Raw genomic sequence first — 10,216 nt, 5'->3', positions numbered from 1 at the left:
GACACTCAGTAGACACAGATGTCTATGGGATATACTCGTGTACTCGTTCATTGGCATTCATTGTGGATGACTGGGTGATTCCATTGGCTACACTGAGCTCTAGTTCATTGTAACTACCAAGTCTGACCTTACTGATGCTGATCATTGACTCTGCTCATTTACCTCCCGGGCCATGGAAAGCCAGCACACTTTCTCACAGGGATAATTTAACGTGTAACCAGCAGCCACACAGCTAGCATGCTCTGAAAGAGAGAAGGATCCTGAGCCAAACTCCATGAAGTTCAGCATGGATGGCATGTAAACTTCTGTCTAGAAGAGGTTAACTAACACTGAGGAATCACACTGCAGACAGGTGAGCAAGGAACACACCCAGCTTGGGTGCCCAGATCCCAACAGACTCACCATGAGCTTTCCTGCTTAAATGCTAGAATAGCATAGTAGCTATTCACATGGGCCCTAAAGTCAGACTGCCTTCAATTACAACTCCACCAGCTGTGTGACCCTAGACATGTTCTATAACCTCCCTCTGCTCCAGTTTCCCGATCTGTAAAATGCAGCTAATAACACTACCTAATTCATGGAGTTGCTGTAAAAAGTAAATGAACTAAAATATATACAATCTTTAGAATTACCTTTGGTACATAGTAACTGCTCAATAAATGGCAGCTGTTATAATTAGATTTCTAAACTATATCATGGATTCAGTGTGCACTTCAGATTGAAAATTTTGCTCTGGCCTTTTTTTTTTTCCAAACACACGCTGAAATTTTCTTTAGTAGTAATTTTTGTCCTTGCTTAACTCCAACCTTGGGGACCTGACTTATTGCCTATCAGATTGGCTTCAGTTCTATAGGACCTGCAGAAACCACAGTAATATCAAGCTAATAGACTTTCTAATTCATGTGTTAGAGATAAGTTTGAAGTTGGAAGAATACGGCAAAAGAAAATGTAAGAGTGTTACATATGTAGATGGGGGGAAGAAATTAAGCATCCCCAAAATGATAGGATGAAGAGAGATTTTGAAAAGAAAAAACCTGTTAAGAAACAAAGTCCCATCTATTCAAAATTGCTAGCAATGTCTTGCATGAAAATATGCCCCCTACCTTTTAACCCTCTGAGAAAACTGAGGCATCAGTCTGCTCTCAGTGTTGAGAGCCTAGTACGGGCCAATGTGGAGCTCAGCACTTTACATAAATTGCCTCTTTTAATACCCGTTTGCAGTCACTGCTCTTCTTATTTTACAGATGGGAAACTAATTACATTACCAGTAATGGCAAAACTGGATTCATACCCAGCTCTAGAGTTTCAAGATTTACCAGCTTCCCTGTTGCTCTTAACTATGTCCCTCATAAACTTTTGAGTGGTATTTCATGGCCTAGAGATAAACAGCAAGTATTTATCCAAGGCCATTTTCCAGTTCTAGCTCTGCAGCCCCCAAAGCCTGTGAGGAGAAATGCCTCCAATGATCCCCCAGCTGAAGTCCTAACTTCCAGTACCTCGGGATGTGACCTTCTTGGAAATAGGGTCATTGCAGATGCAACTAGTCAAGTTACGATAAGGTCATACTGGAGGAAGGTGGTCCGCTAGTTCAATATGACTGGTGTCCTTAGAAGAAGAGAAGAGATACTGAACACAAGGGGAGAAAGCCATGTGAGGCACTGATGTGCTACAGAGCAAGCCAAGGAACCGAGGAACACAAGGATTGACAGCTGAGGGGAGAGGAAGGATTCTCCGCAACAGGTTTCAGAGGAGCATGGACCTGATGACACCTTGATTCCGGACTTCTAGCCTCCAGAAAACTGTGAGACAACAAGTTTCTGTTGTCTGAAGCCACCCGGCTTCTGTACTTTGTTATAGCAGCCCTAAGAATCTCATACATTCCCCCTGGAGTTGCGGGGGGACAGTGTTCTTTCCCGCCCATGAAAATAAACAGAGAACACCCTTTTGTGGGTTTTTACCACTTCAGCCCCCAAGAGCTGGGCTGTCTGCTGTCACTGTGATTATGTAATGGCAATCCTGACGATGACATCATGGCAGACGCTGTGGTTTTCTCCCCAGTAGCCATCGTTCCCTGCTTTGGCTAACAGATCCCTATTTTACTCAGCTATTAGCCCTGCATCCTTCATGGGGCCTTTTAGTTCTGTAATCACATGGACATTATGCATTTGAAAGAATGCTCTGATTGGACCCATCAAACGGAATTAACTACTTTTAAAAAAATTTTTATTGGAGTATAGTTGATTTACAATGTTGTGTTAGTTTCAGGTGTACAATAAAGTGAATCAGTTATACATATACATATATCCACTCTTTTTTAGATTCTTTTCCCATATAAGTCATTACAGAGTATTGAGTATAATTCCCTGTGCTATACAGTAGGTCCTTATTAGTTATCTATTTTAATAGTGTGTATATGTCAATCCCAATCTCCCACTTTATCCCTCCCCCTCCTTCCCCCCTGCCTAATTAGCTTCTTACAGCCCATTTTGTGAGTGACGCTAGCTCAGAGCTCAGGAATCTGCCAGGTTTTACCATCCACATGCTAAGACCAAATGGGCTTCTGCAGGCTGCCTTTTCAGATTGAATGGATGAAGCGAATGATTCATCCACCAGCTTGAAAAGTTTAATTCGTTTGGCGGCTTGTGTGGCATAATTATCAGCACTTACAGATCCCAACAACAGCATCACCGGCAAATCCATGAGGATGTAAGTGGTCATCTCTCGCGCTTCTCGTCTCTACCCTCCCTTAAACCAAACTGGTGGATGGGCATATTTTAAAATGCTTCTTCTTATTCATATTGAACTTGATAATTTTATTTTTTAACATCTTTTTTTTTACATACTGAGTGATTCCACTGATATAAAGTTCAAAAGTAGGCAAGCGAGTATATTCCGTTAGAAGTGAGGAGAGAGGGGTTACAGTTACATCAGGGGGCCTCAGGAGTGCTGGTACTGTTGTCTTTCTTGAGATGGGTGCTGGTCATACAGGTGTGTTCATCTTATAACAGTTGCGACTTGTGCATTTTTCTGTATCTATGTTGTGTTTTTTTGTTTCAATTATTTTCTTAAAGATCTTATTTTGGGTGCTCGCTTCGGCAGCACATATACTAAAATTGGAACAATACAGAGAAGATTAGCATGGCCCCTGCGCAAGGATGACACACACATTCGTGAAGCATTCCATATTTTTGATGGATACTAGCTATGAATGTTTCTTACAAACTGCATCTGTGTTAAAGCTCGTTATTACAGTTCATAATAAGTTTAATTGTATAATGAAAATTATTTTAAAAATCTATAGAAAGCACTAAAATGTTAAAATATATTTTCAAAACTGCAATAAGTGTTTAATGCACAAAGCAAAATCTAAGACTAAATTTTTGTTGTTAGTGCTGTTATTTTGTTCTTCTACTAAGTAAAATATTTAATAAATGAGCCATTTATGTCTGTTTTCCAAAAACAAAACAAAACAAAAAGATCTTATTTTGGGGAATTCCCTGGCGATCCAGTGGTTAGGACTCCAGGGTTTAGGGCTTTCACTGCAGTGGGCCCGGGTTCAACCCCTGGTCAGGGAACTAAGGTCCTGCAAGCCGTGTGGCGCGGCCCCCAAAACCATCTTATTTTGGCTCTCACTAATTCTAATATCCTTTATTTCCATAGTACTGTCTGCATTCATGTTCATCTCAAAACAACACCTCCTGAAAGGTTGACTTAATAGAGGATCCCAGGACATATATATACTACCAAATGTAAACTAGATGGCTAGTGGGAAGCAGCCGCATAGCACAGGGAGATTAGCTCAGTGCTTTGTGACCACCTGGCGGGGTGGGACGGGGAGGGTGGGCGGGAGACGCAAAAGGGAGGAGATATGGGGATATATGTATATGTATAACTGATTCACTTTGTTATAAAGCAGAAACTAACACACCATTGTAAAGCAATTATACTCCAATAAAGATGTTAAAAAATTTTTTTAATAAAAAATAAAGGATCCCAGACTGAGTAATATCAGGGTGGTAACCTGGACCCCAACTACTACATATTATTCCTGATCAAGTCTGCCTCCCCTGCTCCCACTAAGTCACCACTTTCTAGGAGTTAATGGCTACTTCCTGACTCACTTTAAAACAAATTTTTTTTTCTAATTGTATTTTTAGAAAACACTCTGCTAAGGAGGTCTTCCTGTTTCACAGGAGATGATTTAAGGCCTGTTCCACTGCGTTCTTTGAATATGCAGTTTATATCTTATGTAATACTCCCCCTACCACCCAAATCACACTTTTATTGCCTTTAGTTGAATTTATTAAACTGACCATTTACGTGAGCAAGGGCATCATTTTCAAAACCAAGCAGTAAGCAAATGACTAACTGCTTTCCCATCTGCTCACGTTCTACATTGGCTTTCAGGTGTGTTTACCTGATACATCTAAAGCGGTTGTGAATAAACAAAGTGCAGTTTTCAGAGGAACTGCTCATTACACATTGCATCATATGACACTTAAATCTTAGTTCACAAAAAAACAAAACAAAACAAAATCTCTTAAGAAATGCATCTGCAGACAAATTCTGCTTATTCTGAATGTCATTTTGCTCACCATAGTGGCCAGGATATATAAAACATTGACAGAAATTTGCAAAATTTCATCGAATGCTTTCAATTTCTTTTTTTATAAATCAAATATAATTGATTTACAATATTGTATTAGTTTCAGGTGTACAGTTTCATATTCTTTTCCATTGTACATTATTACAAGATATTGAATATAGTTCCATGTGCTATACAGTAAGTCCTTGTTGTTTATCTATTATATATATGGTGGTGTGTACCTATTAATCCCATGCTCCTAATGTATCCCTCCCCCTCCCCTTTCCCCTTTGGTAACCGTAAGTTTGTCTTCTATGTCTGTGGGTCTGTTTCTGTTTCGTAAATAAGTTGATTTGTATTTTTTTTTTTAGATTCCACATATAAGTGATATCATATAATATTTGTCTTTCTCTGCCTGACTTACTTCACTTTGTATGATAATCTCTAGGTCCATCCATGTTGCTGCAAATGGCACTATTTCATTCTTTCTTATGGCTGAGTAATATTCCATTGTATATATGTATATACCACATCTTCTTTATCCATTCATCTGTTAATGGACATTTAGTGCTTTCAATTTCTTTTGAGATTTTTGGGAAGATCAAAATAGACCAAAGTTTTCTCAGTTTTCCCATTGAGGACCTCTTTTGTGAAGAATGCTTCATTCATTTGATAAACATTTACTTATTACCTACTACAGGCTAAACTCTGTGGCTGATTGTAAATATATATATAGAGAGAGAGAGCATTCAGAGGGTTTAAAATTTTTCAAAAAAGACAGAAATGTGAAAAAAATCCCAACAAAGCCTATGGTGAAGAGTACTGAAATAGAGGAACTGAGGTTACAACCCTGAAGGAGGTAATATTGACTCTTGAAGAATAGATGGGATTTTAAAGTGGAGATGGGGAGGAATGAAGGTCATTCCAGGTAAAGGGAACAACTTTAGGAAATGCCAAAAAGTGAAGGAGGACAGAGCAGGGAAATATTGGAACACAGCAACTAACAATGTGGCCAGAGCTTCAGGTGGGAGAGGGAATTAGGAGTTAATACAGTCCTGGGAGGGAGGGTGGCAGCCAAATTTTGAAGTTTGAATTGAATTGAAGGTTTAAAGAATTTCTCAGGCAAATGGAAGTGAAGGAATGTTGTTACCAGGCTGTGTGTGTGTGTGTGTGTGTGTGTGTGCGTGTTAAAATATACATAGCATGAAATTTACAATTGTAACCATGTTTAAGTGTGTAATTCAGTGACGTTAAGTATATTCACACTGTTGCAAAACCATCACCACCAGCCACATTCAGAACTTCCTCATCTTCCACAACTGAAACTCTACTCATTAAACACTAACTTCCTACTCCACCCTCTCCCTAGCTCCTGGTAACCACCATTCTACTTTCTGTCTCTGTGATTTTCACTATTCTAGGTACCTCATATAAGTGGAATTACATAGTATTTATCATTTTGTGGTTTATTTTACTTAACATAATGTTTTCCAGGTTTATCCACGTTGTAGCATGTGTCAGAATTTCCTTCCTTTTCAAGGCTGAATAATATTCCATTGTATGTATATATCACATTTTGTTTATCCATTGACACTTGGTTGCTTCCACTTCTTGGCTATTGTGAAGAATGCTGCTATGAACACGGGTGTCCAAAAATCTCTTCAAGACCCCACTTTCAACTCTTTGGGGTTTACACCCAGAGGTGGAATTGCTGGATCATATGGTAATTCTTTTTAAGTTTTTGAGAAATCTCCACACAGTTTTCCTTAGAAGTTACACCACTTTACATCCCCACCAGCAATGTACAGGAGTTCCAGTGTCTCCACCTCCTCACCAACACTTGTTATTTTGTATCATTTTGTGGGTTTTTTCATTTTCTTTTTTTTTTTTTTTTGCTGTACGTGGGCCTCTCACTGTTGTGGCCTCTCCCGTTGCGGAGCACAGGCTCCGGATGCACAGGCTCAGCGGCCATGGCTCAGGGGCCCAGCCGCTCCGCGGCATGTGGGATCTTCCTGGACCGGGGCACGAACCCGTGTCCCCTGCATCGGCAGGCGGACTCTCAACCACTGTGCCACCAGGGAAGCCCTGGGTTTTTTCTTTTTTTAAATAGGAGCATCCCAGCAGGTGTGAAATAATATATTATTGATTTGTTTTGTATTTTCCTAATGATAAGTGATATTGAGCATCCTTTTTTGTGCTTATTGGCCATTTGTATATCATTTTTGGAGAAATGTCTACTTGAGTCCTTTGCCCATCTTTGAATTGGGTTGTCTCTTTTAATATTGTTGAGGTGTAAGAGTTATTTATGTATTCTTGATATTAATCCCCTATCCTCTATAGGAATTGTAAATATTTTCTCTCATTCTCTGGGTCGCCTTCCACTCTGTTGATAGTGTCCTTTGATGCACAAAACTTTATAATTTTGATGATATCAGACTTATTTTTCTTTTGTTGCCTTGCTTTTGGTGTCATATCTAAGAAGTCACTGACAAATCCAATGTCACAAAGTTTTTCTTATGTTTTCTTCTTTTTCTTTTTTTTAATTGGGGTATTGTTGTTTTACAATGTTGTGCTAGTTTCTACTGTACAGGGAGGTGGAGTTCCCTGTGCTATACAGCAGGTTCTAATTAGTTATCTGTTTTATACATATTAGTGTATATATGTCAATCCCAATCTCCCAATTTATGTTTTCTTCTAAGAGTATTATATTTTTAGCTCTTACATTGAGGTCTTTGATCCATTTTGAGTCAATTTTTAAATACGGTGTCAGATAAGGGTCCGACTTCATTTTTTTGCATGTGGATACCTAGTTTTTTTGTTGAAAAGACTGTCATTTCCCTATTCCGTGGTTTTGGCACCCTTACTGAAAATCATTTGACCATATATGAGAGCTTATTTCTGGGTCCTCTATTCTATTCATTGGCCTATATGTCGGTCTTTATGCCAGTGCCACACTATTTTAATTGCCATAGCTTTGTAGTAAGTTTTGAAATCAGAAAGTGTGAGACCTTCAACTTTGTTCCTCTTTTACAAGATTGTTTTGGCTCTTCAGGTTTCCTCGAGATTCTATACAAATTTTAGGAGAGATTTTTCTATTCCTGCAAAAAGCATTGTTGCAATTTTCATAGAGGTTGTATTGAATCTCTGGATAGCTTAGTATTGACAGCTTAACAATATTAAATCTTCCAATGTATGAACAGGGATATCTTTCCATTTATTTGTGATTAGGCTTTTATATATTTTAAGTGACATTTTATTTTTAATTAACACTTTCATTCTGTTCTTGTAACTTGAGACAAAAGGGGCTGTAGAATGTCACACAGCAGGTGCATAATAAAAGTATGTTACTGAATTGAAAACAAAAAAAAAAAACCAAACGGAACAACAAAGCAGAACAATGGTTGCAGTTTCATAAACTATACCCACCAATACTAAGATTTATCATAAACACCTAGGTTTACCTAAATAAGACTGTGATGTTGGTTGTTAATTTCTTCTCCCCTTCCCTCTTTCCTTCTTTCCACAATTTCTCCTTTGCTGTATCCATCTCAAGCTTCCACTCAGGGATCTGCTGTCTTAGACAAGGAGGTTATGATTTTAAAGTCTAGCCTAATTTACTTAGAGTGAAATTCACCATTTTAAAGTGCACAGTTCAGTGAGTTCTGACAATGTTTACAGTCATTTAATCTTCAGGGCCAGGCTTTGGACAGTAGACTTGATGGCAGCTTTCCAACAAGAGGGAAAGAGGGAAGCTTCTCTCCTTCCCTCTTTCCATCACACATGGAAAAAGTGGGTTTGCTGTTTGGTATTTTCTCAAAAATCAAACATAAAATTACCATATGACCCAGCAATTCCACTTCTAAGTATAGATCCCAAAAATTAGAAACAGGGACTCAAACAGATACTTGTACATCAATGTTCACAGCAGTATTCAGCATTAGTCACAATAGCCAAAATGAGGAAATAACTCAAATGTCCATAAATAGATGAATGAATAAACAGAATGTGGTATATACATACAATGGAATATTTTTCAGCCATAAAAGGGAATGAAGTTCTGACACATGCTACAACATGGATGAACCTTGATAACATTATGCTAAGTGAAATAAGCCAGATACAAAGGGAAAAAAATCATTGTATGATTCTATTTATAGGAGGTACCTAGAATAGCCAAATTCATAGAAACAGAAAATAGAATAGAAGGTACCAGAGAAAGACAAACACTGTATGGTCTCAATTATATGTAGAATCTAAAAAAAAAATTTGAACTCATAGAAACAGAGCAGACTGGTGTTTGCCAGGGCTGGTAGGTGGGTTGGGGAGAGAAGAAGGTGGTCAAAAGTTACAAATTTTCAGTTATAAGATAAATGAGTCCTAGGGATATAGTATACAGTGGTGACTACAGTTAACAATACTGTATTGTATATTTGATATTTGCTAAGAGAGTAGATCTTGAAAGTTCTCACCAGAAAAAAATAAAAGGTAACTATGTGAGGTGATGGATCTTAACTAAACTTATTATGGTTAACATTTCACAATATATACATAAATCATTACATTGTACCCTTTAAACTTACACAGTGTTATTTGTCAATTATATTTCAAACTAAGCTGGGGGAAAAAAGGAAGCTACCAGGGGCTGGGAGGAGGGGATAATGGGGAATTATTGCTTAATGGTCATAGTTTCTCTTTCCAATGATGAAAACTTTCTAGAAATAGATAGTGGTGAGAGTTCCACAACACCGAATGTACTTAATGCCACTGAATTGTACACTTAAAAATGGTAAAGTTCACGTCATGTATATTTTACCAATTTTAACATTTTATTTTTTTAAAAAGTGGGTTTGCCTTACCTCCAAGGGACACAGGTGACCCCAAACCCTCTGGTTAAACACATAACGCACATAAAACCACGAGAATAAATAAAAATATAAAATAAATAAAAAACCAATCAAAGAGCACTGCAAGTTGGGAGAAGGTTGGGAAAAGAGAGAGAAAACTGAAGGCAGGGCCACCAGATAGGAGGCTGCTGCGATGGCCCTGGACTGGCCTCAGTTAGAACATGGGCAGAGGAAGAGGGAAGATGGTACCCACACAAGAGGCAGAGAGAACACCGGGACTAAATAAACACAGCACAAGGCAGGTGGAAAGCTGGGAAATGCCAGGCCAGGGCCACACTGTGACTTTTGTGAGCCCTAGGCGTTTTTCTTAGAGGACCCCTTCCTCCACAAAAAAATAAAAATAAATAAATTAGATAATATTTTACTGTTGCATTGGTATAAGGATGAATACATCAGTATTATAGATTATAAACATTTTTTTGTCCTGAAAGTACATTTTTTTCCTTCTGATATTAAAAGAAATCAAAACATTTTCGTGGGCCCCTAAATATTCACATCTGGGCCCTTGGTGCTGCCTCTTCTGAATGTCTTGGAGGAGGGGGTCCTGGGGCAGCCTGTGCAAGGCGCTGATGGTCTCCTACCTAAGACTCCGCCCTCCTTCCCCTTCTCTGTGGCCTCCCTACCTGATGGCCTGCTCCAGGTATTGAGGACTGTGTTACTGCAGATATGGGATACTGGGGGCAAAGTTGTAGGCTTCGTGTGGGGTTAAGACTGTGGACTCCAGAAT

At 38.7% G+C, this 10,216-nt stretch overlaps 1 non-coding gene across 1 annotated transcript; it reads left to right on the top strand.

Annotated features, from left to right (window-relative positions):
• Positions 1-3,083: 3,083 nt before the first annotated feature.
• On the top strand, positions 3,084-3,190 carry LOC117308595 (U6 spliceosomal RNA). Its single transcript, XR_004522687.1, has one exon. It is a non-coding gene; the product is annotated as a U6 spliceosomal RNA (small nuclear RNA).
• The last annotated feature ends 7,026 nt before the right edge of the window (positions 3,191-10,216 follow it).

Source organism: Tursiops truncatus, chromosome 16 (genome assembly GCF_011762595.2).
Source record: "Tursiops truncatus isolate mTurTru1 chromosome 16, mTurTru1.mat.Y, whole genome shotgun sequence".
NCBI lineage: Eukaryota > Metazoa > Chordata > Mammalia > Artiodactyla > Delphinidae > Tursiops > Tursiops truncatus.
The sequence above is the reverse complement of the archived record's forward strand: the minus strand, read 5'-3'. Positions and strand labels throughout refer to the sequence as shown.